General features: G+C 43.4%; 1 protein-coding gene and 1 non-coding gene across 30 annotated transcripts in view; one reads left to right on the top strand and one right to left on the bottom strand.

The window, feature by feature from the left end:
* The window catches only part of TANC1 (tetratricopeptide repeat, ankyrin repeat and coiled-coil containing 1), a 265441-nt gene that overhangs the window by 185301 nt on the left and 52731 nt on the right, over nt 1-27409 (bottom strand). The window lies entirely within an intron of this gene.
* Nucleotides 21462-21568, top strand: LOC123568096 (U6 spliceosomal RNA). The gene has a single exon (XR_006691325.1). It is a non-coding gene; the product is annotated as a U6 spliceosomal RNA (small nuclear RNA).

Here is a 27409-nt window from a genome sequence, read left to right as displayed (position 1 = left end):
CATGACAAGTTTGTAGGACTATATCTAGCATGAAATGTGTATTATAGAAATGGTCACTAATGTGTTGTATTATTACACCTGTTTATATAGGCCCAGTGATAAGTTTTAAACATTTACAATTAAATGTTAGTGGAGTGAAGTCCCAAAATTGGAGACAGGTCTCAGTTAATTTAGAAAGTTTATTCTGCCAAGGTTGACGATGCACACCCTTCAAACAGCCTCAGGAGGTCCTGATGACATGTGCCCAAAGTGGTCAGAGCACAGCTTGGTTTTATACATTTCAGGGAGACAGGAGACATCAATCAGTATATGTAAAATGAACATTGGTTCGGTCTGGAAAGGCAGGACGACTGGAAATGGGGGGGGGGGGGGCTGCCAGGTCACGGGTAGGTGGGAGACCAATGGTTGCATTCTTTTGAGTTTCTGATTAGCTTTTCCAAAGGAGGCAATCAGATGTGCATTTATCTCAGTGAGCAGAGGGATTACTTTGAATAGAATGAGAGGCAGGTTTGCCCTAAGTAGTTCCCAGCTTGAATTTTCTTTTAGCTTTAGCGATTTGGGGGCCCAAGATATTTTCCTTTCACAGTGGAATGACTTAAGTTTGCCTTTTCCTTCTTTATTTAGGAAATTAAGATAAAATGTAATCAGCAATTTTAAAATGGGGCTGAGGGAGGGCTGAAGGATGAGTCACAAATTTTCTGGCTTGAGTGACAGGGTAGAAAGTAGTGCCAATGACCAAAATGGGAAAAGCAGACAAGCATGGGGTGAGTGGTTTGGAGTGGGGAGCAGGAAGCAGGCAATAACTGGGGGGGAAATGAGTTCAGTTTGGATATCCTGAGTTAAAAGTACCTATGAGTCATCCAAGCAGAAATGTCCAAAAGATTGTCTAAGAGGAGGATGAATTCAGAGAGACCTGGGGGGTCCATTGAAGTGTGGGTGGTGGCTGAAGCCACAGAATTATTGAGGTCTCCCCCAGAAAGGCTGAGCAGACTAAAAGAAAACCACCAAGGATGAACCAGGAACATAAGGGCAGATACAGCAGGACCTAAGAGGAAATTAAAGAAGCAAAAACAAAGCAGTCGAGTATGGTGCAAAGGGGCCGGGCACCATGGCTCATGCCTGTAATCTCAGCATTTTGGGGAGGCCGAGGCAGGTGGATCGCTGGAACTCAGGAGTTTTGAGACCAGCCTGAGTAACATGGTGAAAACCTGTTTCCATAAAAAATACAAAAAAAAATTAGCCAGGTCTGGTGGCTAACGCCTGTACTCCTAGCTATTTGACCAGCTGAGGTGGGAGCGTCGCTTGAGCCCAAGGAGGCAGAGGTTGCAGTGAGCCGAGATTGTGCCGCTGCACTCCAGCTTGGGTGACAAAGCCAGACCCTATCTCAAGAAAAAGAGAAAAGAATGGTGCATAGGAACCCAGAAGAGAAAGCTTTGATGAGGAGTGATCAGTAGAATCCAATACTACGGGAAAAGTCATGTCAAGGACTAACAAGTGACAACAGGGTTCAATGATCAGAGGCCATCTGGAACATCAACAAGGGCAGTTTCCATTGAGGCCAAGGAAACCAGGAGATAGGCCATCTGTAGGGTCAGTCCCTCCTAAATTGTAAAATTCTTTAACTTCAAAACTGAAACTCACCATTCTCGCTCAAACCGACCAAATTAATAAAATGTCAAATAGCAATGGGTTGCAAGGTTTTCTTTCACAGAAAAGGAATTTGCAAAAGAAAGATGCAGTCTAAAACCACAAAACCATTTAACATGATCTTTGCTATTAAGTTCCTATCTACTTTCTAAAGTTGGTCCCAGGTAAGGAGAAAAATTAGTGAATTCTCTGCCAAACAAAAACTAAAGGTGGGGAGAAACAACTTTCTAAATAAATTTCCTTTCTGATAAATCTCTATGGCCAATACACTTAAATTGCTATTTCAATGTTACTTTGAGAAACGTGTTACCACAGGAAGAAAGGCTTGGTTTCAATATGCAAATCTCTTGTAAAATTCCATTTAAGCAGATTTCTGCCTGGATTTCTCAGTAAGCCTTAACTCTTGTTGAATTTAGTAAATTCCTCTTCCATGTCATTTTTCTTGTTCTTTGTCATGTTAGAATAGAAAACGCTATCGCATGCAATTTTAAGTGAAAAATATAAAATGATTTTACAATATGAATTATGGCACAACAGAATGTTTGGGTTGGCAGTGTCAACTGGTTAAACAGGTCAGTGGAATTCAAAAAAGTTCCCCTAAACATCTGCTTGGCTAAGAAAGAGGTTTTTAAGTTTACTCTGCACACAAATATTTTTCAAAAGTTAAATATCTCAAATATTAATGACTATTATAGAATTGTCATTAATATACAGCAAAAAAATTCGAAGATCTGAGGCTTCTGAAATATGTTCCTCTAAAACTACTACTCACTCTTTGTACGCATCACTGAATTTAAGCCGGCAATTTCTTCAGATCTTCTGGTAACTAATTTTATGTATCCTTTAAACTCTTTATCATATGTGGCTATCTTAATTTTATTTATTTATGAGACAGAATCTCACTCTGTTGCCCAGGTTGGAGTGCAGTGGTACAATCTCAGCACACTACAATCTCCGCCTCCCGAGTTCAGGCAATTCTCATGCCTCAGCCTCCCGAGTAGCTGGGACTACAGGCATGTGCCACTATGCCTGACTAATTTTTTTGTATTTTTAGTACAGACAGGGTTTCACCATGTTGCCCAGGCTGGTCTTAAACTCCTGAGCTCAGGCAATCTGCCCGCCTCAGCCTCTCAAAGTGCTAGGATTACAGGTGTGAGCCACCGTGCCTGGCCCATATGTGGCTATCTTACTTCATGATATACACTATCACCTCTTGTGGAGCTTTAAAAAGACAACAACAACATAGCAGGGACTCCTCCTCCCCCAAATTCTAGTTCAACACACCTCAAGTGAGTCCCAGTATCCTAATTTTTAAAGCTTCACAGGAATTGCGGTAAGTACTCTTCTGCCCTGCCCCTGTGGAGAAGCTCTGCCTTTTGGCAGGATCCCCCAAAGTTCTGGGGAGCAATGTGGCCACTGCATTCCTCATGGATAGCAGGGTGTGGCAGAAGAAGTGACTGCAGAAAATGAAATCCTGCTGGCAAGTCACACAAAACAGATGGCCGAGTACAACGGGCACATCTCAGACATTTCAAGAACTCACAGCAATTTGGAAGCTCCTTTAACCTTGACTCCCATTCCCTTGGAGCAGTATTTCCAACACCCACAGAGAAGGGAGCTGGGTCAGTGTCTTTAACGCCCCCAGTCAGTCATTTGGTCCTGGATGTCTTGGGGACTCCTGCTCGCTGCCTTCACTGTGCAAGGCTGGGCATAAATGGCCACAGTCTTCCAAGCTGTGCTCACTTAAGATGGGATTGGAGACGCCATTCTCAGCCAATTCTCTTTCTTAAAGGAGGGAATATCTGAATCCTACTACATTCTACACATTGGAGACAGAATGCAAATAAAAAGATGACTAGAACAAAGATCGTATACATTAGGGGCCTCCAGCCTCACCAAACCTCTTGAAATAGTTTTAAGACAGGGTTTCATGCTGTCTCCCAGGCTGGAGTACAGTGGCGCCATCAGAGCTCACTGTAGCCTCAATCTCCTGGGCTCAAGCGATCCTCCTACCTCAGCCTCCTGAGTAGTTGGGACTACAGGTGCATGCCACCATAACACAGCCATTTTTGTTTTGTTCTGTTTGGTTTGGTAGAGATGAAGTCTCGCTGTGTTGCCCAGGCTGGACTCAAGTGATCCTTCCACCTCAACCTCCCAAAGTGCTCGGATTACTGGCGAGAGCCATCATTCCTGGCATTAAAGTAGGCATTTCTGTTTCACAACTTACACATAAGACTACAGTACAGGGAGATCTCAGCACATGGTTAGCAAGTTTCCTCAAGTTCCCAAAGCCACACACAACTAGAAAATCCTCCTTGAAACCCAGGGGAAGAAGAGGGATGACAACTCAGAATAATAGTCTGCAGAACGGGCATGAGGCAGAGCCTATGCAGCTTTAACTGACATGACCCTAAAAAGCCAATGTATGAAGAGCATTTGAGGTAAGGCAGCCTGTAAATGTTCCCTTATTTGTCTGTCTTCTAGGAGCTATAAGGAGCCTTGTCATTAAACTTTACGAAGTTTTCATGGGGAGTGAAGGGTAGGAGAATGAAAATGATACAGATTACACAGCCAGTCTGACTTTATTAAAAATGTGAAAATTTTATCAGTTACATGTCTGACAATTGTACTTAAACTGTAAATAAAGATAGTAAGCCATTCAGTCAACATATATTAAATGTTTTCAATGGAAAAGTACTGCTCTAGATGCCATAACAAAGGGACCCAGCATTCTAAAATGGGCACAAGTCAATAATCTTAGAAAAGCTTCAAAAGAGCATACTAAAGCACGCATGTTATTAGTAAGAGTGCTTTAACATAGTAAGATAACGATTTAAGTTTCTCTGAAGAAATCTGATTTACTTTCAAAGCCCTCAAAATTTTCCAAGAATAACATATCTTGAATACCTGGCCTGTCAAAGCATGGATTCCCTATGAGCACATCCCTGGTCTCAACTCTCCTCACTCCACACGCCACTTGCTTGCAACAGAGAGTGGTTGTCTCCCTCACTCAGGGGTGCCCATAAGTTCCTCCAAACAAGTTGACCATAGAAAGCCGGCAAGAGAACTGGAAAAAAGAAAACCTGTCAGCACTCTTCCCTATGAGACAAGAGGCACAGAGTTTATAAACACCAGCTCTGACGTCCCTGAAAATTCCAAAGCAGCAGTAATGAAGAAAAAGACATCACATGTACATACTGTCAAGCCCAGTAAAAGCAGAGTGGCCAGAGGGTTGGCAAAAACAAGAGAATTCATTCCTTCCTCAGATGCTCACTGTCCAAGCTGAGGCAGGACATCAACTGAGAAGCACCTGCTCTTAAGCAAGGTACTAGATGCACCCGGTTTACCACCACTATCTCAGGTGTTCTCTTTATGTGAAGCTAACAGATTTACAGCCCAGTCCACAATGAAATGTTTTAAAAGTTTAAGATAACGTGCCAAGAACCACTCTCAAACCCTTAGCGTGCTGAAGTCCCCCTAAGCACCTCCTTCCCTTATCTCCGGCCTCACCCCTCAGAAGTCCCAGGTTTCTAAAAAATTCACCATTCCCAAACACACCACTCAACTTCACACCTTTGCTCTTTCTCTTCCCTCAACCTGAAACCCTCTCTGTCACTCTGAAAATTAGTCATCCTCCAGGTACAGCTCAAATATCACCTGCATGTCCACACCATCCCCCCGCCACCCAGAGTCTTGCCAGCCCTTTCTCTGTGCTTGGAACACCTGGCTGGCCTCTGAGTTGCAGCACTGGCTTTGTTCCGCCTGAGCTCCCCTCCTACCAGTTTCTCCAGGGCTGGTCTTCCCTCACCCACCACCTTCCCGCTCTCACTCTCATCACAAGCAGAAGCAGATGCTCCATCCGCGCTTCCTCATTGAAAGATTCCAACAAGGATCTCCTGTGACTGACCCAGAGCCTATCTCGCTGGGAAATGTCCTTTTTACTGCTACACCTTTCCTGGAAAACATTCTTTTTCAAGGGTGCTCTCCATGTTCAAACACACTACCAACTAGGCTGCTGCCCAAGTCAATCCTGCTGGGCTTCACTGCCAGAAAGAATGGGATCATGTGCAGTCACGTTTGGGCCAAAAAAACCACCTTGGCAGGGCACCAGAGTGCTAATAGGTTTGTGCATGCCGAGGCGGGGTGGAGGCCTCTCCTCTGCCTAAGTCTGTTTAAAGAGGAGCTCCAGAAGACCTGCTGCCTTCCCCACCAGGACTTCAAAGATGACAACAGAGAATAGGAGTTTTTCTCTGGAAGGAAACCAGGGAGTAATACAGGAGATGGGTTCAGCCTTTCCCTGACTTCAGCGTCAGCTGAGATCTCATTTGAGCCAAGTGCAGAGGAGAACCCTATGTGAACCGGGTGGTCACCCCCACATCAAATGCCTAATGTTTCCTCAAAAAAAAGCCTCAACTCAAACATGCGGTACGGTTCCAAGATGGCCGAATAGGAACAGCTCCAGTCTGCAGCTCCCAGCGTGATCGACACAGAAGATAGGTGATTTCTGCATTTCCAACTGAGGTGCCTGGGTCATCTCACTGGGACTGGGGAGACAGTGGATGCAGCCCACAGAGGGTGAGCCGAAGCAGGCCAGGGTGTCACCTCACCCAGGAAGCTCAAGGGGTTGGGGAATTCCCTTTCCTAGCCAAAGGAAGCCATGATAGACTGTAGCTGGAAAATCGGGGCACTCCCACCCTAATACGGCACTTTTCCAACGGTCTTAGCGAACGGCACACCAGGAGATTATATCCCATGCCAAGATCAGTGGGTCCCACTCCCACAGAGCCTTGCTCACTGCTGTGTAGCAGTCAGAGATCGAGCTGCAAGGCCGCAGCTTAGTTGAGGGAGGGGCGTCCACCATTGCTGAGGCTTGAGTAGGTAAACAAAGCAGCCAGGAAGCTCAAACTGGGTGGAGCCCACCATAGCTCAATGAGGCCTGCCTGCCTCTATAGACTCCATCTCTGGGGGCAGGGCACAGCTGAACAAAAGGCAGCAGAAACTTCTACAGACTTAAACATCCCTGTCTGACAGCTCTGAAGAGAGCAGTGGTTCCCCCAGTACGGTGTCTGAGCTCTGAAAACGGACAGACTGCCTCCTCAAGTGGGTCCCTGACCCCCGTGTAGTCTAACTGGCAGACACCTCCCAGTAGGGGTCAACTGACACCTCATACAGCCAAGTGCCCCTCTGAGATGAAGCTTTCAGAGGAAGGATCAGGCAGTAATATTTGCTGTTCTGCGGCCTCTGCTGGTGATACCCAGGCAAACAGGGTCTGGAGTGGAACTCCAGCAAACTCCAACAGATCTGGAGCTGAGGGACCTGACTCTCAGAAGGAAAACTACAAAACAGAAAGGAATAGCATCAACATCAACAAAAAGGACATCCACACCAAAACCCCATCTGTAGGTCACCATCATCAAAGACCAAAGGTAGATAAACCACAAAGATGGTGAGAAACCAGAACAGAAAAGCTGAAAATCCTAAAAACCAGAGCACTTCTTCTCCTTTAAAGGATCGCAACTCCTTGCCAGCAACAGAAAAAAGCTGGATGGAGAATGACTTTGATGAGTTGACAGAAGTAGGCTTCACAAAGTTGGTAATAACAAACTTCTCCAAGCTAAAGGAGGATGTTCGAACCCATCGCAAGAAAGCTAAAATCCCTGAAAAAAGATTAGACGAATGGCTAACTAGAATAACCAGTATAGAAAAGACCTTAAATGACCTGATGGAGCTGCAAATCATGGCATGAGAACTACATGACTCATGCACAAGCTTCAGTAGCTGATTTGATCAAGTGGAAGAAAGGGTATCAGTGATTGAAGATCAAATGAATGAAATGAAGTGAGAAAAGAAGTTTAGACAAAAAAGAGTAAAAAGAAACGAGCAAAGCCTCCAAGAAATATGGGACTATGTGAAAAGACCAAATCTACGTTTCATTGGTATACCTGAAAGTTATGGGGAGAACATAACCAAGCTGAAAAACACTGTGCAGGATATTATCCAGGAGAACTTCCCCAACCTAGGAAGGCAGGCCAACATTCAAATCAGGAAATACAGAGAATATCACAAAGATACTCCTTGAGAAGAGGAATCCAAAGGCTCAAAATAAAGGGATGGAGGAAAATTTACCAAGCAAATGGAAAGCAAAAGAAAAAAAGCAGGGGTTGCAATCCTAGTCTCTGATAAAACAGACTTTAAAGCAACAAAGATCAAAAGAGACAAAGGCGGCCATCACATAATGGTAAAGGGATCAATTCAACAGGAAGAGCTAACTACCCTAAATATATATGCACCCAATACAGGAGCACCCAGATTCATAAAGCAAGTCCTTAGAGACCTACAAAGAGACTTAAGACTTCCACACAATAATAATGGGAGACTTTAACACCCCACTGTCAATATTAGATCAATGAGACAGAAGGTTAACAAGGATATCCAGGACTTGAACTCAGCTCTGCACCAAGCCGACCTAATAGACATCTACAGAACTCTCCACCCCAAATCAAAAGAATATACATTCTTCTCAGCATATCACACTTATTCCAAAATTGACCACATAGTTGGAAGTAAAGCACTCCTCAGCAAACGTAAAAGAACAGAAATCACAACAAACTGTCTCTCAGACCACAGTGCAATCAAATTAGAACTCAGGACTAAGAAACTCACTCAAAGCTGCACAACTACATGGAAACTGAACAACTTGCTCCTGAATGACTACTGGGTAAATAATGAAATGAAGGCAGAAATAAAGATGTTCTTTGAAGCCAATGAGAACAAAGATACAACATACTAGAATCTCTGGAACACATTTAAAGCAGTGTGTAGAGGCAAATTTATAGCACTAAATGCCCACAAGAGAAAGCAGAAAAGATCTAAAACTGACACCCTAACATCACAAAGAAAATAACTAGAGAAGCAAGAGCAAACAAATTCAAAAGCTAGCAGAAGGCAAGAAATAACTAAGATCAGAGCAGAACTGAAGGAGATAGAGACACAAAAAACCCTTCAAAAAAAAAAAAAAAAAAAAATCAATGAACCCAGGAGCTGGTTTTTTGAAAAGATCAACAAAATTGATAGACTGCTAGCAAGACTAATACAGAAGAAAAGAGAAGAATCAAACAGATGTAATAAAAAAATGATAAAGGGGATATCACCCCCGATCCCACAGAAATACAAATTACCATCAGAGAATACTATAAACACCTCTATGCAAATAAACTAGAAAATCTAGAAGAAATGGATCAATTCCTGGACACATACACCCTCCCAAGATTAAACCAGGAAGAAGTTAAGTCCCTGAAGAGACCAATAACAGGCTCTGAAATTGAGGCAATAATAGCCTACCAATCAAAAAGTCCAGGACCAGATGGATTCACAGCAAAATTCTACCAGAGGTACAAAGAGGAGTTGGTACCATTCCTTCTGAAACTATTCCAATCAATAGAAAAAGAGGGAATCCTTCCTAACTCATTTTATGAGGCCAGCATCATCCTGACACCAAAGCCTGGCAGAGACACAACAAAAAGAGAAGTTTAGACCAATATCGCTGATGAACATCGATGCAAAATTCCTCAATAAAATACTGGCAAACCGAATTCAGCAGCACATCAAAAAGCTTATCCACCACGATCAAGCTGGCTTCATCCCTGGGATGCAAGGCTGGTTCAACATATGCAAATCAATAAATGTATTCCATCACATAAACAGAACCAAAGACAAAAACCACATGAGTATCTCAATAGATGCAGAAGAGGCCTTCAACAAAATTCAACAGCCTTCATGCTAAAAACTCTCAATAAACTAGGTATTGATGGAATGTATCTCAAAATAATAAGAGCTATTTATGACAAACCCACAGCCAATATCATACTGAATGGGCAAAAACTGGAAGCATCCCCTTTGAAAACGGGCACAAGACAGGGATGCCCTCTCTTACCACTCCTATTCAACATAGTGTTGAAAGTTCTGGCCAGGGCAATCAGACAAGAGAAAGAAATAAAGGGTATTTGATTAGGAAAAGAGGAAGTCAAATTGTCCCTGTGTGCAGATGACATGATTGTATATTTAGAAAACCCCATAATCTCAGCCCCAAATCTCCTTAAGCTGATAAGCAACTTCAGCAAAGTCTCAGGATACAAAATCAATGTGCAAAAATCACAAGCATTCCTATATGCCAATAACAGACAAAGAGAGCCAAATCATGAGTGAACTCCCATTCACAATTGCTACAAAGAGAATAAAATACCTAGGAATCCAACTTACGAGGGATGTGAAGGACCTCTTCAAGGAGAACTACAAACCACTGTTCAATGAAATACAAGAGGACACAAACAAATGAAAGAACATTCCATGCTCATGGATAGGAAGAATCAATATCATGAAAATGGCCATATTGCCCAAGGTAATTTATAGATTCAATCCATCTCCATCAAGCTACCAATGAGTTTCTTCACAGAATTGGAAAAAATTCCTGTAAAGTTCATATGGAAGCAAGAAAAGAGTCTGCATTGCCAAGGCAATCCTAAGCAAAAAGAACAAAGTGGGAGGCATGCTACCTGACTTCAAACTATACTACAAGGCTACAGTAACTAAAACAGCATGGTACTGGTACCAAAACAGAGAGATAGACCAATGGAACAGAACAGAGGCCTCAGAAATAACATTATACATCTACAACCATCTGATCTTTAACAAACCTGACAAAAACAAGGAACAGGAGAAGGATTCCCTATTTAATAAATGGTGCTGGGAAAACTGGCTAGCCATATGTAGAAAGCCGAAACTGGATCCCTTCCTTACACCTTATACAAAAATTAATTCAAGATGGATTAAAGACTTAAATGTTAGATCAAAGCCATAAAAGCACTAGAAGAAAACCAAGGCAATACCATTCAGGACATAGACATGGGCAAGGACTTCATGACTAAAACACCAAAAGCAATGGCAACAAAAGCCAAAATTGACAAATGGGATCTAATTAAACTAAAGAGCTTCTGCACAGCAAAAGAAACTACCATCAGAGTGAACAGGCTACCTACAAGAATGGGAGAAAATTTTTGCAATCTACCCACCTGACAATGGACTAATACCCAGAATCTACAAAAACGTAAACAAATTTTCAAGAAAAAAATAAACCCCGTCAAAAAGTGGGCAAAAGAGATGAACAGACACTTCTCAAAAGAAGACATTTATGCAGCCAACAGACACATGAAAAAATGTTCATCATCACTCGCCATCAGAGAAATGCAAATCAAAACCACAATGAGATACCATCTCATGCCAGTTAGAATGGCGATCATTAAAAAGTCAGGGAACAACAGGTGCTGAAGAGGATGTGGAGATATAGGAACGCTTTTACACTGTGGGTGAGACTGTAAACTAGCTCAACCATTGTGGAAGACAGTGTGGTGATTCCTCAAGGATCTAGAACTAGAAATACCATTTGACCCAGCCATCCCATTACTGGGTATATACCCAAAGGATTATAAATCATTCTACTGTAAAGACACATGCACACATATGTTTACTGCAGCACTATTCACAATAGCAAAGCCTTGGAACCAACCCAAATGTCTATCAATGATAGGCTGGATTAAGAAAATGTGGCACATATACACCATGGAATACTACGCAGCCATAAAAAAAAAAAAGATGAGTTCATGTCCTTTGTAGGAACATGGATGAAGCTGGAAACCATCATTCTGAGCAAACTATTCAAGGACAGAAAACCAAACACTGCATGTTCTCACTCATAGGTGGGAATTGAACAATGAGAACGCTTGGACACAGGGCAGGGAACATCACACACTGGGGCCTGTCATGGGGTGGGCGGATGGGGGAGGGATGGCATTAGGAGATATACCTAATGTAACTGATGAGTTAATGGGTGCAGCAAACCAACATGGCACATGTATACATATGTAAGAAACCTGCATGTTGTGCACACATGCCCTAGAACTTAAAGTATAATAATTTTTTTTTTTTTTTTTTTTTTTTGAGACGGAGTCTCGCTCTGTCGCCCAGGCTGGAGTGCAGTGGCCGGATCTCAGCTCACTGCAAGCTCCGCCTCCTGGGTTCACGCCATTCTCCGGCCTCAGCCTCCCGAGTAGCTGGGACTACAGGCGCCCGCCACCTCGCCCGGCTAGTTTTTTGTATTTCTTAATAGAGACGGGGTTTCACCGTGTTAGCCAGGATGGTTTCGATCTCCTGACCTCGTGATCCGCCCGTCTCGGCCTCCCAAAGTGCTGGGATTACAGGCTTGAGCCACCGCGCCCGGCCAATAATAATTTTTTTTTAAAAAAAAAAGCCTCAACTCACGTTCAGTGACAGCTTGCAAATGCTGCAAGAGTTTCTAAGCACCCTAGGTTTTTCCTACATGAGGTTGCTGACCTCACCGGCACAGTATCTAAGCATTCCCTGCAGGACAGCACCACCTGGTGAACAGTCACAGCTCACATACCTGAGGTTTCCCAGGATAGGTTCATAAAAGGGAGAGGGCCCTGGCAGCCAGGAAGGGAATCGTCTCCCAGCTGCTGCATGTCCTTCAGCCAAGTCTCCTTTCATAACGCACACCTCAGCAGAAAAGGCAGGCTTCTCATCTGTCCTAACCACAACCAACAGACAAGTATAAAAGAATACCCATCACAGCCCACAGCACGCCCGCTCTCACAGCATGCCCAGTCTCAGACCCTCTGTCCTGAGGACTCACAGACGCGTGTGCACCCTTAAAATTAAATCTAACAGGTCGTGTACACACGCACTTTCTCTCTGGCCTCTTTCCCACCTACAGCAACCCATTTATAAAACTTCTGTAAGGGCAGAGGGGGAAACTCCTTTCTGAGTTTAAAGCTACAAAGGCACCACTATAAATTACAGAGTCGCAGAGATCTCAAGGGAGGCGGCTTCCTGAGAGGAGGAAGACTGTCCTTCCAGCCTGTTTTTGTGGTGATGAGATCACAGAGTTTAGATTCTGTATTTGGTCCTACATGGGTTTTAAGGGCCTTCTTCAGTAATTACAGAAAGGAAAAAGGAAGGTCAATGAGACCAAAGAAACTGAGTGGTGTTTGAGAGGTTACTTATAACTACAGCCAGGTCACCTACCAGACTCAGAAAAGAAACTACGCCTTTGGTTTTTTGTTGTTGTTGTTCCTCAGAATCAAATTTAGCAAAAAAAATTATGAACTTTTACTGTTTTGGCATTCCTGTGTTCAAAGGCCTTTTTCAATGCACAACCCAGCATTTGGGCCCATGATAGTTTTGAAAAAAATGAGCATTACCCCACAAAATATTCTCATGTAAAAGATGACAAAATATACTTATTGCAGGAATTCTTATGAAACCTAAAACACAGGAGGTTAGAGACTAGCCGAATGAGGATTTCAAATGCCCATCAATAGCTTTTTCTTTTCAGATCTAATTTCCCACTGACTCCTTCAAAAAACTTCATAGAGAATTATTACAGTTTACCTCTTGGTCATCACTTTCTTACAAGGATGAACAGAGACACTTCAAAGTTGTTTATCTAATAGTAGAAAAAAAAATTTTTTTTTCTCCCAAATACCCTTCTAAAGCCTAGCATTGGGCCTCCTCAGACCACAAGACAAAGGCTACTGTATGTGTTCATGGACCAAAGCATGTCTCCATCGATTCCATGTGACGGTCCAAATCCTCCAGCTGTAAAGGGTTCTGCAGCATTGAGTACTGCCTTGACTACAATGTGAGGCCCAGAGAGGCTAAACAACTTGATGAAAGCCACTCAGGCAAAGCCAGCACCGGTGAGTTCGTGAGGACGTTCAAGTCACACTCAACCCCAGCACAGTAGAAACAATACCACAGAAATCCTAAAGCAAATAAAAGAAAGCTCTTCTTTCATTTTGAATGCGCTGCTTAATAGAAAGCAGGGCTTACATAACGGAGGAAGACAGGAGGAGGAGAGCTTCGTGGGGATCTGTCCTACATTCGGCGCTTGAGTAGCAAAAGGCGTTAAACATACCAATTTCCATCCCAAATCTTTCAGCTTCCATTTCCATGAGACAGGTGTCCTGTTAGCACTGTTACACCTATCAACCTCCCTGAGGCAGTTTTCCATCCCACAGCCCATGAGAATCTCCTAGATAGCTTTAAAAATTCTGAGGCCTGGAAGAAGTGAAATGGGATCGCTGGGGACAGGACCCAAACACTGGTGCTTTTCAAACCCGACCAGCTGATTATAATGTGTAGCCAGGATTGAGAGTCACTACACCTGACCAACTCCCAGCTGTTTCTTTTAGCCTCCTGATGGGGTCAGGTGGGAAGTATTTATGCCTCAAAAAAAGGGGAGAGAGGGAAAAGCAAATGGATCAGGGAAGACAGCTGAAGAAAGTTGGAGTGACTAATGATTTGCAGGTGATGATCGCTGGGGGTGGGTGCAAGGTGTGGCCCAAGGGAGAAGGCAGGAGGAGGGATAGATTAGGCCATTCCCTAAGTGAGCCCTGCATGGCATCTGCCATTGAGTCCGGCTGCTTTGGAAGGTGGAGGCAGGGGCAAGAGGCAGCAATTCAAAGCTCATCTGTAAAGAATATTTCCATTAAGTGTTAACTATGTGAGAAATGATATGATTGCTTTCAGATGTGAGGAATTTACTGAACCACTGTATTTGCCACTAGGATTTCACCTGTTCTTCTAATAGTCCTAATAGGGTTTTTGTTTCTTTACTGAGGATCCATATTTTCTTACTCACCAAGTCTGACAAAGCACAATGCACTGAAGGATAACTACTTAGAGCCACAGTGCCTGAAGAACAGAGCTTTCCTTGGTATAAAACCAGCTGGTGCACATGCAGGTTGAATGTGACCTTGATTTCATGAGCATCATGATGTTTTCAGATGTGACAGATGCTGGATAAGAATGAACCTGGGGCAAAGACTGCGGGAATACCGGCTCCGTCTGAGGTGCTAATCCTGTTGTCACTCCCATGTCCTGTCATTCTTAGGGCTACTTGCTACCTGCTCTTCTGTAATAGAGGGACAACCACCAGGCTGTCCCTGGATGCCTTTTCCCCAATTTCTGTCTCTCATGGGAAGTAAATTTATCTGCTTTGCCTTACCCATCCTTTACCAGTGTTTCCCAAAATGTGTCCCATCTGTACTAGAGCAACCTGGGCTGCTCCTGGGCACCTCCCCGCTCCCGCAGCCCAGAGACAATCACACCTGAAGCCCAAGAGATTCACAACTCAACAGTCTGTGAACCGGCCATACATGTATGATTCTTCCTTTGAAATGAGTTCCTCAGGGGTGCTGCTACATCTGTCCCTAACCTGTGCCACTTCCTAACTGGTGATTCACAAAGTCATCCATGGCCACTGACTTGAATCCCACTTGGATCCCACACGCCCCCCCCCGCCCAATGCCAAGCCCCTGACTTAAATCACTCTTCTCTGAACTCACACAATATGCAAAACCACTACTTTTAATCGGGAGTTTCAGGTCTGTTTTCTCTCCCAACTACAGGCTAGGCTTCTTGATGACAGGGTCCATGACATCCCACTGAACCTTTCGCAGGGCTCAGTCTATTTAGGCTGTACGAACAGTGGCTGATGGACAGGCCAAGGCTTGCTCAGCCCTGGGTCTTCCTCCATTCAGCTTCTTATTTTCCCTAAGAAAACTTTCATTGTTTCCTTTCCATAACAAAATTGATTCAGGCAAGAGTAGGAGGGAAAAAGGGGAAGGCCTATCAAAGACAGAAGTCATATGCTACAACCTCAACTTATCCAGAAAACACTAGGAAACAAGATGCAAATAAGTCTTCAAAGCTGCCAAAATCTGGGGCTCAGTTCATGCACAATGCAGAAGGGAACCTCCTAACCCCCACACGAACCCCCAACACCTCTTCCCAGGCCCCCCACTCAGAGCCCTCCCACTGTCTTTCAGATTCAATTCTAACAGAAGGGAATGTGTGGTTTCCCAGACCATTGTAAGTCAAGAGAATGGAGGGCCAGTGTTAGATCTGGCCACCATGGCAGCCCTGAGAAGCTGTGACTGACAGGAGAGAACCTGTAAATTCAAAACAGTAGATTTCAGGCTGTTACAGTTTTAATAGCCTTTCAATCCCCGAATGCATCCAAGGACACCAAAACAAAGCATTTTAAAGCAGCACAATTCTTGGCTCTGAAAGGTGACCCTGGGCACCAAGAAAAGGTTACTTTGCTCAGTGTGTCTCTGCAACAACATCCAGGAGAGATGTCCACATGGCTAACCTCAGTCCACGAGACCCAAATGTCCTCAAAAATAGGAATGGGGACTATATCCAAAGGCAATGTGCTGTCTCTGTGTGGTCTCTAACACCAACGGAAACAAGGACAGGCTTTCTCAAAAGCACTGCCATTCTGATCTGGAATCTTCCATCTAAGTACTCTCCCATTCATTATTCTCATCTATCTTGTCTTATGGTATCTGTGAGTAAAGCTCCTCACCAGATTATAAACTTCTTTGAGCAGATGGACTATGCCTTTGTATTGATGACATGCCCCCTATCTCCTCCTAAGTCACCAACAAAGCCTGCTGAATCTCTGCCAATTCAATCTGCCCAGATACCCTAGGGCCAGATGACCTTAGGGAAGAAGGCATCTGAATGAGAATGTTTTTAAATAGCCTAAGCATTTCTGTAGTCTCTAAAGGTATTAAGTTTCCAACTTTCTTAAAGATGATAAAATTGGTTTAAATGTTAGGATTCTGGGATCAATGAGGCAAGCTTCAGTTGACTTTGGAATCTAATCTGTATTACATACAGAGCCAAGGAATAAATTCTGCACTGTTTTGTGTGCCCATGTGAACCAAGAGGCTAGGGTGAGTTTTCCCTTGATCTAAAGCAACCTCACCTCACATATCTTTAATCATTCATCTACTCAGAATGGATTACTGGATGACTTCATATTTATTTCTTTTTTCCAAAGCTCAGCTTTCTGATTTATATATTTATTTCTTGATAAGTAATAGCACTCAAACGCACCAATTTGCTTCATGCTTCGTAAAGAGTACTTTCATGAATTTAAGTGACAGTTCTGTACTATAGGGTTATAATTTACACTTGGGAAAAATTGAGGAATTTGTTTTGTCTACATTGAATTTAAAACTACATCCATCTCCAGATTCCCATAAGTAATTCTCAGTTTTCAAGCTCATCATTGAATATGTCCCTTACACCCTAAGACCCGTTCACTTGCAAGCAGGCTAAAATGACCTACCAGGACACTAAAAACCTCTCTGTTTAGGTCTAGGCTGTCAGGACATTCAGGCCTGGCCTGCTGTTTTCAGTGTCCACGGCCCTTCCTTCCCCATAGCTGAAGCCTCTTAACCCTCACCCCCACACTCCCCTTGCTGGCTCAACCCAGCGGGAATTTCTAAGAAGAGATTTAAATAGCTCTGGCTAAGTTGCTCTTGCTGCTTAACAGGCAGGCCTTGACCTTGTATCTAATAACTTGGCTTTCTTGCTCCTGCATTCCATAGGCCTAACTCACCCTCTAGCTCAGTTCTGATAAGGAGCCTGAGACCCTCTCTGGATAACCTGCTGTTAACTCCTCAGGGGCTGAGGAGCTGCCTTGCTCTTGGCAATCTTCCAGGGGACTGGAGGTCACTCTGCATTTAGATGGCCAGAGAAAGTCAGGGGACATGGGTGCCTGTGTCAGGCTACTCATATACCCTAAGCCACCAGCCCTGAAGACCTCAGCCCTCTCTTCTTGACACCTGGACTTCCTCCCAGCTGCAGTGGCTGGATCTGCTGCCCCCGCTCTGAGCTGGGGATTCCAGGACCAATGCCTCAGGACTCAGTAGGAAATGACTCATCACAAAAAGCTGAGGGTCCTCTGGCCAGAACACAAGTCACGAGATCTGGATCTCAGCTGTCAAAAAATGTCAAAAACAAAACCCCAACAACAAACTGAGAAAACAGGATCTCTCTTTTCCTGGAGAATTCAACACCCCCATCTTGGCTTTGAGTATGCTGAAGCCATTGAACCCTCTTTTATTAGTTCTAAGGCGAAAACTGAGAGAAATCAGAGAAATGGCTACAACTGTGTCTTCTCTGAATAGAGGAGAATCAGAGAGCTTCTTATCAACCACTTCAAAGCTAACACCCATGGTTACTGAAATTACAGCTATGAAATAACTTCTGTCCTAGGAAATCAAGTCATCTTCTAAAAGAAAGCTAAACGTGTATGTGCATTTTTATCAATATCCTTTAAAGAGCCAGGCAACCTTAAAAATCCTAGCTGGTTAAACTGTCCTACACTTTAGAATAACATAAAAAACAGCAACCTTCATTTTCTGGTCAAAGATTACTTTTGCAATACCTATTAATTTCTACAAAATTCCAGCATTTTTTTGCTTTCTATCACTATTCTGTAGAAAGACGTTCCCCCCTTGGCTTTATATCTTTGCTTTTTGATCTTGTTAACAATCTAGAAAATGCCAACCTTGCAATTTTTTTTTTCACCCCGGGAAGTAATAACCCAGGCACTTAAAAACCAAAAGCAGTGTCAACACTTCCTCAGTGACACAGCTGCTGTGAGTGACCCGTGAATACAAGGGTTTTTGTGGGGAAATGTTGACTTCTCTCCAAAATAATTCTCAGTGTTATTGAAGACATGATAAAAAAAAAATAGTAAAGAGGCCTGGCACAGTGGCTCACACCTATAATCCAAGCACTTTGGGAGGTCAAAGCAGGAGGACTGCTTGAGGCCAGGAGTTCAAGAACAGTCTGGACAACATAGCAAGACCCCATATCGCTATGTTAAAAATACAGGCATGGTGGTACATACCTGTAGACCTAGCTACTTGGGAGGCTGAGGCAGGCAGATCACTTGAGACTAGGAGTTCAAAACTAGCCTGGGCAACATAGTGAGACCTCATCTCTACATAAAATTTTTAAAATTAACTGGGTGTGGTGGCATGCACCTATAGTGTTAGCTACTCCGGAGGCTGACGTGGGAGGACTGCTTGAGCCCAGGAGTCCAAGGTTATAGTGAACTATGATTGTGCCACTGCACTCAGGCCTGGGTGAGCAAGACTCTGTCTCTAAAAAATAATAATAAGGCGGCCGGGCGCGGTGGCTCAAGCCTGTAATCCCAGCACTTTGGGAGGCCGAGACGGGCGGATCACGAGGTCAGGAGATCAAGACCATCCTGGCTAACACAGTGAAACCCCGTCTCTACTAAAAAATACAAAAAACTAGCCGGGCGAGGTGGCGGGCGCCTGTAGTCCCAGCTACTCGGGAGGCTGAGGCAGGAGAATGGCGTAAACCCGGGAGGCGGAGCTTGCAGTGAGCCGAGATCGCGCCACTGCACTCCAGCCTGGGTGACAGAGCCAGACTCCGTCTCAAAAAAAAAAAAAATAATAATAATAATAAGGCATTAGTTAAGCAAGAAACACTAAGTACTTATGATAAACCACAGTGAAAATAATCAAACTATATGGACACTTGGTTTCAAAAGAGGGTGCCCAGACAGGAAAGAACCCACTCTGTGTTACTTGGAACAATGCACATGTTCCATATTACAAACCTTTATTTAAAAAGTGAGGCGTATGATCCAACAATCTCATTTCTGGGTATTTATCCAAAAGAATTGAAGTCAGGATCCCAAAGAGCTATTTGCACTCCCATGTTAATTGCAGCATTATTCACAGTAACCAAAGTGTAGAAGCATCCTAAATATTCACTAACAGATGAATGGATAAACAAAATGTGATATATACATACAATAGATCATTCAGCCATAAAAAAAGGAAATCCTGATACATGCTACAACATGAATGAACCTTGAAGACATTACGCAAGAGAAATATAACAGTCACAGGAGGACAAACAGCACATGATTCCACTCTTATGATGTATATAAAGTAGTCAAACTCAGCCAGGCACTATGGCTCACACCTGTAATCCCAACACTTTGGGAGGCTGACTTGTGAGGATCGCTTGAGGCCATGAGTTCAAGACCAGCCTGGGCAACACAGTAAGATCCTCATCTCTACAAAAAAATCTATAAATTAGCTGGGTATACCGGCATATGCCTGTGGTCTCAGCTGCTTGGGAGGATCACTTGAACACAGGAGTTTGAACTTACAGTGAGCTCCAATCAAGCCACTATACTCTAGACTGGGCAACAGAGTGAGAGACCCTGTCTCAATAATAATAATAATAATAATTAATTAATAATCAAACGCATAGAAGCAGAGCAGAATGGTGAATGCCAGGAGCTTGAGGAGAGAGAAAAATGGAGAATTGTTCAAAGAATATAAAGTTTTCAGTCACAGAGGATGAAATACTTCTAGGAATCTGCTGTATAACATTGTGCTTATAAGTTAACAACACTGTATACTTAAAATTTTGTTAGGAGTTAGATCTCATGTGTTTTGTTTTGTAACTGCAATTTTTTAAAATACGAGGATACAAACTCAGGAATTCAGATTACATTAGCCTCAAAGTTCTTGTCCTTTCTACTGTTTAATTTTGTCTACACACAAGAGAAGTATAAACAGGAAAGATTAGGCCAGGCACAGTGGCTCACACCTGTAATCCCAGCATTTTGGGAGGCCGAGGCGGGCGAATCACTTGAGGTCAGGAGCTCAAGACCAGCCTGGCCAACATGGTGAAACCCTGTCTCTACTAAAAACACAAAAATTAGCCAAGTGTGGTGGTGTGTGCCTATAATCCCAGCTACTTGGGAGGCTGAGGCAGGAGAATCCCTGGAACCTGGGAGGTGGAGGTTGCAGTGAGGTGAGATTGCACCACTGCACTCCAGCCTAGGCAACAAGAGTGAGATTCCGTACCAAGAAAAAAAAAATTAGCATATGCTATGGCTTGAATGTGTCCCCCAACTTTCATGTGTTGGCAACGTAATCCCCAAATTCATATGTGGAGTGGAGGTGGGGCCTCTGGGAGGAAATAGGATGAGATGAGGTCATCGGGATGGGGCTCCCATGATAGGACTGGGGGCTTGAAAGAAGAGGAGGAGAGACTTGAGCTGACATGCACACTTTTGCCCTCTCACTATGTGATACCTTCTGCCATGCTATGAGGCAGGAAGAAGATCCTTATTAGAAGCTAAGCAGATGCTAGCACCATGCTCCTGGACTTCACAGCCTCCAGAACTGTGAGAAATAATTTTCCCTTTTTTTTTTATTATAAATTACCCAGTCAGTGGCATTCAGTTATAGCAAGAGAATAGTTACAGCAAGTTATAGCAAGACCAAAAATTGGTACCAAGAATGAGGTCACTGCTATTAACAGATAGCTGAAAATGTGGAAGTGGCTTTGAAACTGGGCAATGAGGAGAGGCTGGAAGGGTTTGAGGGAGCAAGCTAGAAAAAGCCTATAATTGCTATAAGTGGAGCATTAGGGGAGATTCTGATGAGGGTTCAGAAGATGAGAACTAGGGGAAAGTCTGAATCTTCTTCAAGATTTGCTTAAGTGGTGGTACCCAAAATGTTGGTAGAAATGTAAACAGTAAAGGCCATTCCAACAAGGTTTCAGATGGAAATGAGGAACAAAGTATTGGAAACTAGAGTAAAGGCCATCTTTGTCACAAAGTAGTAACAAGCTTGGCTACATTGTGTCCATGTCCTAGGTCTTTGTGAAATGCAAGCTTGAGGGCAATAAACTAAGATATCTGGCAGAAGAAATATTTAAGCAGCAAAGGATTCAAGATATTGCATGGTTACTTTTGACCACATTTAGTGAGATGTGAGAGCAAAGAAATGACTTAAAGACAGAATGTATAATTAAAAAGAAAACAGAATGGGAAGACTTCAAAACGATGCAGGCTGGCCACATAAAGAGTGAAAAACGTGCTTCCCTCAGCAGCACATATACTAAAACTGGACTGATACAGAGAAGATTATCATGGTCCCTGAACAAGGATGACATGCAAATTCATGAAGCATTCCATGTTTGTTTGTTTTTTTTTTCTTTTTAAAAAAGAGTGAAAAAGTATGTTCAGAAGAGGAAACCAAGGCTGTGGCTAGGCGATCATTTGTTAAGGAGATTACTATTGATAGAAGAAATTATCAAGAGAATAGGAAAAAGACCCCTGCCATTTCACAGATCTTTGAGGCTGTCTCTCCCATCCCTGGCCCAAAGCTCTAGAAGGGTGGAATGGTTTCAGGAGAAGGACCCAGGCACCCTTCATGGGGTTGCTGCCCAGGGCCCCCTTGGGTCTCTGCTTTCTGCATCCCAGTGCAGCACTCCTCAGCCACCCCAGCTGTGGCTCAAGCAACCCCGAGTGCAGCTCAACCCAGCACTCCAGAAGGTACAAGCAGCAAGGACTAGCAGCACCTCTACAGAGAGTCCCTACCAGCAAGAAGGCCCTCCCAGATGCAGCCTCAAGACACTGGACTTCATTGTCTCCAGAACTGTAAGAAATAAGTTTTCTTTATAAATTGCTGAGTCTCAGGTATTCAGTTATAGCAACGGAAAACAGCATATAATTAAAGGCTTGAGTGCAGGGTAGGAGAAATGCAGAAGGACAGGAAGCCAAAGAAGCTGAGGTCATCGAGGAAAGCCTCAAAAAAAAAAGGGCAACGTAGGCCCAACCCTGAAAGATCAGCTGAGGCTGTGGGAACTGCTACAAGCATCTGAGTAAGGACACTGAGCTGGTCCACGCCAAGAAGGCATGCTAGGCAACAGTTTTTAAAGGCTGAGGAGGACATGAACTAAACACTGAAGCTGAAAACTGAAGCAAGGACTGCTAGAGGCCAGGTGTTCAAGACTATGCTGGGCAACAATAGCAACACCCTATCTCTACAAAAAATTTAAATCTTATCCAGGAATCGTGGGTACCCCTGTAGTCCTAGCCATTGGGAAGCTGAGGCAAGAGGATCGCTTGAGCCCAGGACTGGAGGCTTCAGTGAGCTACAATCATGCCACTGCACTCCAGCCTGGGTGATAGAGTAAGACCCTGTCTCCACAAAAAATAAAAATAAAAATAGCAAAAAACACTGAGGCAAAATCAAAGGAATTGGTTGGAGTACCCTAAACCATTTATAATCTAGCTCTCAGAATCTGAAAGTTCACTGAATCCCTGAAAAGGCCTTGCTATATGACAAACGAGCAATCAAGAAAGTCTTAAGGCACAGCCCTCCATTGGGGCCATCCTGATTAGTTAAATGATCAGAAATAAGACCAAATAAATCGTATGCCATTTCAAAGAAATAAATAAAAATATGGTATTATAGTAAAGCCCCATGTATCCAACATCCCTGAAAAACTTAAGTGTGCTAAAAAAAAAAAAAAAAATGAATCCCTTAGATATTGAAACCTGTGTTAACATGAAAAAATCTATGTATGGACTGGGTATTGACTAGTATTAAGGAATTATCCTCATTTTGTTTTGTGTTAATGTCATGGGGGGATCTTTATTAATGAGTTACAGACACATACTATTTACAAAGGGAATTACATAATGTCTGGGATTTGCTTTAAATTGCTGGGGATAAAATATAGGTCAAAGGTTACAAGGTTGCAGTTACACAGAATTAATAAATCTAGAGATCTAATGCACAACATGAAGGCTAAGTTAATAACATTGTATTGCTTAGTGGTACTTTGTTAAAAGAGTAGGTTTTAGGTACTCTTACCACAAGAAAGAAAAAAGAAAAGAAAAGAAGAGAAGAGAAGACAGGAGGGGAGAGGAGGGGAGGGGAGGGGAGAGGAAGGGAGAGGAAGGGAGGGGAGGGGAGGGAAGGGGAAGGGGGGCAGGGGAGGGGAGGGGAAGGGAGGGGAGGGGAGGGGAGGGGAGAGGAGAGGAGATAAAAAGAAAAAAGAGGGAGGGAGGGAGGGAGACAGATGGATAGATAGATAGAGAAAGAAAGAAAGGTAACTATATGAGATGATGGGAATGTTAATTTGCTTGACCACAGTAATCACTTCACTATGTATACGTGTATCAATAAGTACCAGTCACAGGGGGCTTAATGATGGGGACAGAAGATGGAAGGTGGTGGATTCAGCATTAGCACTGATGTGCGAATGTAAGAGTGTACTTACACAAATCTACAAGCCTGGGCTATATGCTAGAGCCTATTGCTCCTAGGCTACAAACCAGAACAGCATGTTACTGTCCTGAAGATTGTAGGCAAATGTAGCACAATGGGAAGTATTTGTGTTATCTAAACATAACTAAACATAGAAAAGACACAGTAAAAATATAATCTAAATATGATCTAAAAGTTTTTTTTTGGGGGGGGGGGAGATGAAATCTTGCTCTGTCACCCAAGCTGGAGTGCAGTGGCACAATCTTGGTTCACTGCAGCTTCTGTCTCCCAGGTTCAAGCGATTCTCCTGCCTCAGCCTCCTGAGTAGCTGGGGTTACAGGCATGTACCACCATGCCTGGCCACTTTTTATATTTTTAGTAGAGACAGGCTTTCACCATGTTGGCCAGGCTGGTGTTGAATTCCTGATCTCAAGTGATCTGCCTGCCTCAGCCTCCCAAAGTGCTGGGATTATAGATGTGAGCCACTGCACCCGACCTAAAGGATTTTTTAACAGTGTGGCATAGAGTACTTACCACAAATGGAGTTGGCAGGACTGCAAGTTGCTCTGGGTGGGTCAGTGAGTGAATGTAAAGGCCTGGGACATTAACGTACACTACTGTAGACTTTATGAACACTGTACACTTAGGCTACACTAAATTCATTTTAAAAATAAGGTAACTGCACTATAACATTACAATGGCTACCATGTCACTAGGCAATAGGGATTTTCCAGTTCCTATTATAATCTTATGGGAATGCCATTGTATATACATGCCACATTGTGGCACATGACTATATACAAAAACATCATGTTGTAGACCTTAAATATATACAATAAAAAATAAAACTGCTCCAACCACAAAAAAGCAATGCAGGGTTACTAAAACAAGATGGACAAAGTGTTGATATTTGTGAAGCTGGTTGGTAGATACATGATGGTTTGTTATATGCCTCATTATTTATATATTTTTGACAATTTTTTTTTTTTTTTTTGAGATGGAGTCTCACTCTGTCACCCAGGCTGGAGTGCAGTGGCATGATCTTGCCTCACTGCAACCTCTGCCTCCTGGGTTCAAGTGATTCTCCTGCCTCAGCCTCCCAAGTAGCTGGGGCTACAGGCACGTGCAATAATACCCAGTTAATTTTTTGTATTTCTAGTAGAGATGGAGTTTCACCATGATGGTCAGGCTGGTCTCGAACTCCTGACCTCAGGTGATCCACCCACCTCCACCTCACAAAGTGCTGGGATTACAGGCATGAGCCACCGTACCCGGCCTTATTTTTGACAATTTCTATAATGACTTTTAAAAAGCCATGGGTGGCTAGAGGCCATGGCACACGCTTGTAATTCCAGCACTTTGGGAAGCCGAAGTGGGAGGATTGCTTGAGCTCAGGAGTTTGAGACCAGCCTGGGCAGAATGGCGAGATCCTGTCTCTTCCAAAAATACAAAAAACTACCCAGGCGTGGTTGTATGTGCCTGTGGTCCCAGCTACTCAGGAGGCTGATGGGAAGATCACTTGATGCAGGAGGGTGGAGGTTGCAGTAAGCCAACATCATACCACTGCACTCCAGCCTGGGTGACAGAGCAAGACTCTGTCTCCAAAAAAAAAAAAAAGGAAGAAGAAGAAAGAAGAAGAAGAGGGAGGAGAAGAGGAGGAGGAGGAGAAGAAGAAGAGGAAGAAGAAGGAGGAGGAGGAGGAGAAGGAGGAGGAGGAGGAGAAGGAGGAGAAGGAGGAAAAGGAGAAGGAGAAGGAGAAGGAGAAGGAGAAGGAGAAGGAGAAGGAGAAGGAGAAGGAGAAGGAGAAGGAGAACCAGAAGCCATGGGTTACCCATTTGGTATAAAGTTTTCTCTAAAATTTGTCAGATTCTGTCCACTTTACATACACAGATCTCTCTCTCTCTCTCTCTCTCTCTCTCTCTCTCTCTCTCTCTCTCTCTCTCTCTCTCTCTCTCTCTCTCTCCCTCTCTCTCTCTCTCTCTCCCCCTAGAATGTCCTTTCATTCCACCTGGACAACTCCTAGTCACTCCCCAAGACCACACACAAAAAAAGCAATGTAGGGTTACTGAAACAAGATTGACAAAGTGTTGATATTTGTGACTTCCTTTCACTTGGAAGCAGAAGTCTCAATTTTCCCTACGCTTCCACTATATGCCACTCATCCCATTATGTAATCCTTAGTATACTGTCTTATATTTATATATGAACCCATGTGCCCTCCTAGGCTGTGAACAAGGAAGGGACCCTAATTTGTTTATCATCACACACCTAGCGCCTGGTATAGTAAGCACCTGATGAATATTGGGTCATGAACAAGACCTAGCCCAAAGTCATCAAAAACCCAGTCCTGCCAAGAGATCTTAGGAAGGTCTGTTGAGCTGCACAACCTGTGTGCTTCCCAAGCTGATGACCTTACCCAGTCAGGCATGCCAGCTTCTTCAGGCCACCTCCACTTCTATTTTGTATTTTATTTTTCAAAGACGGGGTCTTGCTCTGTTGCCCAGGCTGGAGTACAGTGGTGCAATCTCAGCTCACTGCAACCTCCACCTCCTGGGTTCAAGCGATTCTCCTGCCTCAGCCTCCCAAGAACTACAGGCATGTGCTACCATGCCCAGATAATTTTTGTATTTTTAGTAGAGATGGGGTTTCACCATGTTAGCCAGGCTGGTCTCAAACTCCTGACCTCAAGCAATCTGCCCACCTCGGCTTCCCAAAGTGCTGGGATCACAGGCGTGAGCAACCGTGCCTTGCCCCACATCCACTTCTAATTTCCAGCATGTTATTTCTTATTAACAGAACCCTGGAACAAACATCCTGAATTCAAGTGGCCTCCAGATCAAAAACAAGAGGTCCTAGACACACACTTAGGAAAATGGTGCCTACACACTGGTGTGTACCGTACACATGTACTACATATTCTGAACTGCTCAGAGGGCTTCCCTGCTTAACTCCCAAGTCGCAACTGTGAATGGGATAACAAGAGTGCCAGTTGAGAAAGGGTGGCATTCTGGCCACTCCTCTGATAAGTAGTGTCACCTCCAGAGTGACATTACTCCATCAGCCTTCAACAGTGTTCAATGATAAAAACACAAATACCACCAAAGGTTGTTGGGAACAAGTAAAATTATGTATACCAGGATTTCAAAGCAACTTTTAAGTAGCAGAGCTCTTTTTTTCCACTGTTCTGAAATACTGAAAAAGACATTAATCTCTCCATTAATTTATCTTGAAAAATTTTTAGCTGTCTTAATTTAAGACAGGTTTTAAGGTTTTTAATTTTTTAAACAGGACTTTACATGTCCTTGAGATTTCTCCATTCTTCCTCAAACTTGGACTTACGACCTGTATAGGCGACTCTAGCCTTTAATTATATGCCAATCTATACTGTTTATACTTCTCTGGCATGTGGACAATATAGTAAAGCAGAAAAGACTGAAAGTTTGAGAAAACAAATGTAACCAAAGTTCAGCAATTCCTTTAATTTTACTTTCAGTTGCATTCCGTTAAATTTAAATTAAGGTACTATTTTATTTTAAAATGTCTGCAGCAAATTTCTGAATGCGAAATTACTTTTTCTTTTTTCTTTTTTTTTTTTTAAAGAGATAGGGTCTTGTTACATTGCCCAGACTGGAGTGCAGTGGCTATTCACAGACATGATCCCAACGCACTACCACCTGCTCTACTGATCCTCCTGCCTCAGCCTCCTGAGTAGCTAGGACTACAGACGCGTGCCACCTTGCCCAGCTACTTCCCTATTTTTAGGA

The sequence above is a fragment of the Macaca fascicularis genome, chromosome 12 (genome assembly GCF_037993035.2).
Source record: "Macaca fascicularis isolate 582-1 chromosome 12, T2T-MFA8v1.1".
NCBI classification, from domain to species: domain Eukaryota; kingdom Metazoa; phylum Chordata; class Mammalia; order Primates; family Cercopithecidae; genus Macaca; species Macaca fascicularis.
The sequence above is the reverse complement of the archived record's forward strand: the minus strand, read 5'-3'. Positions and strand labels throughout refer to the sequence as shown.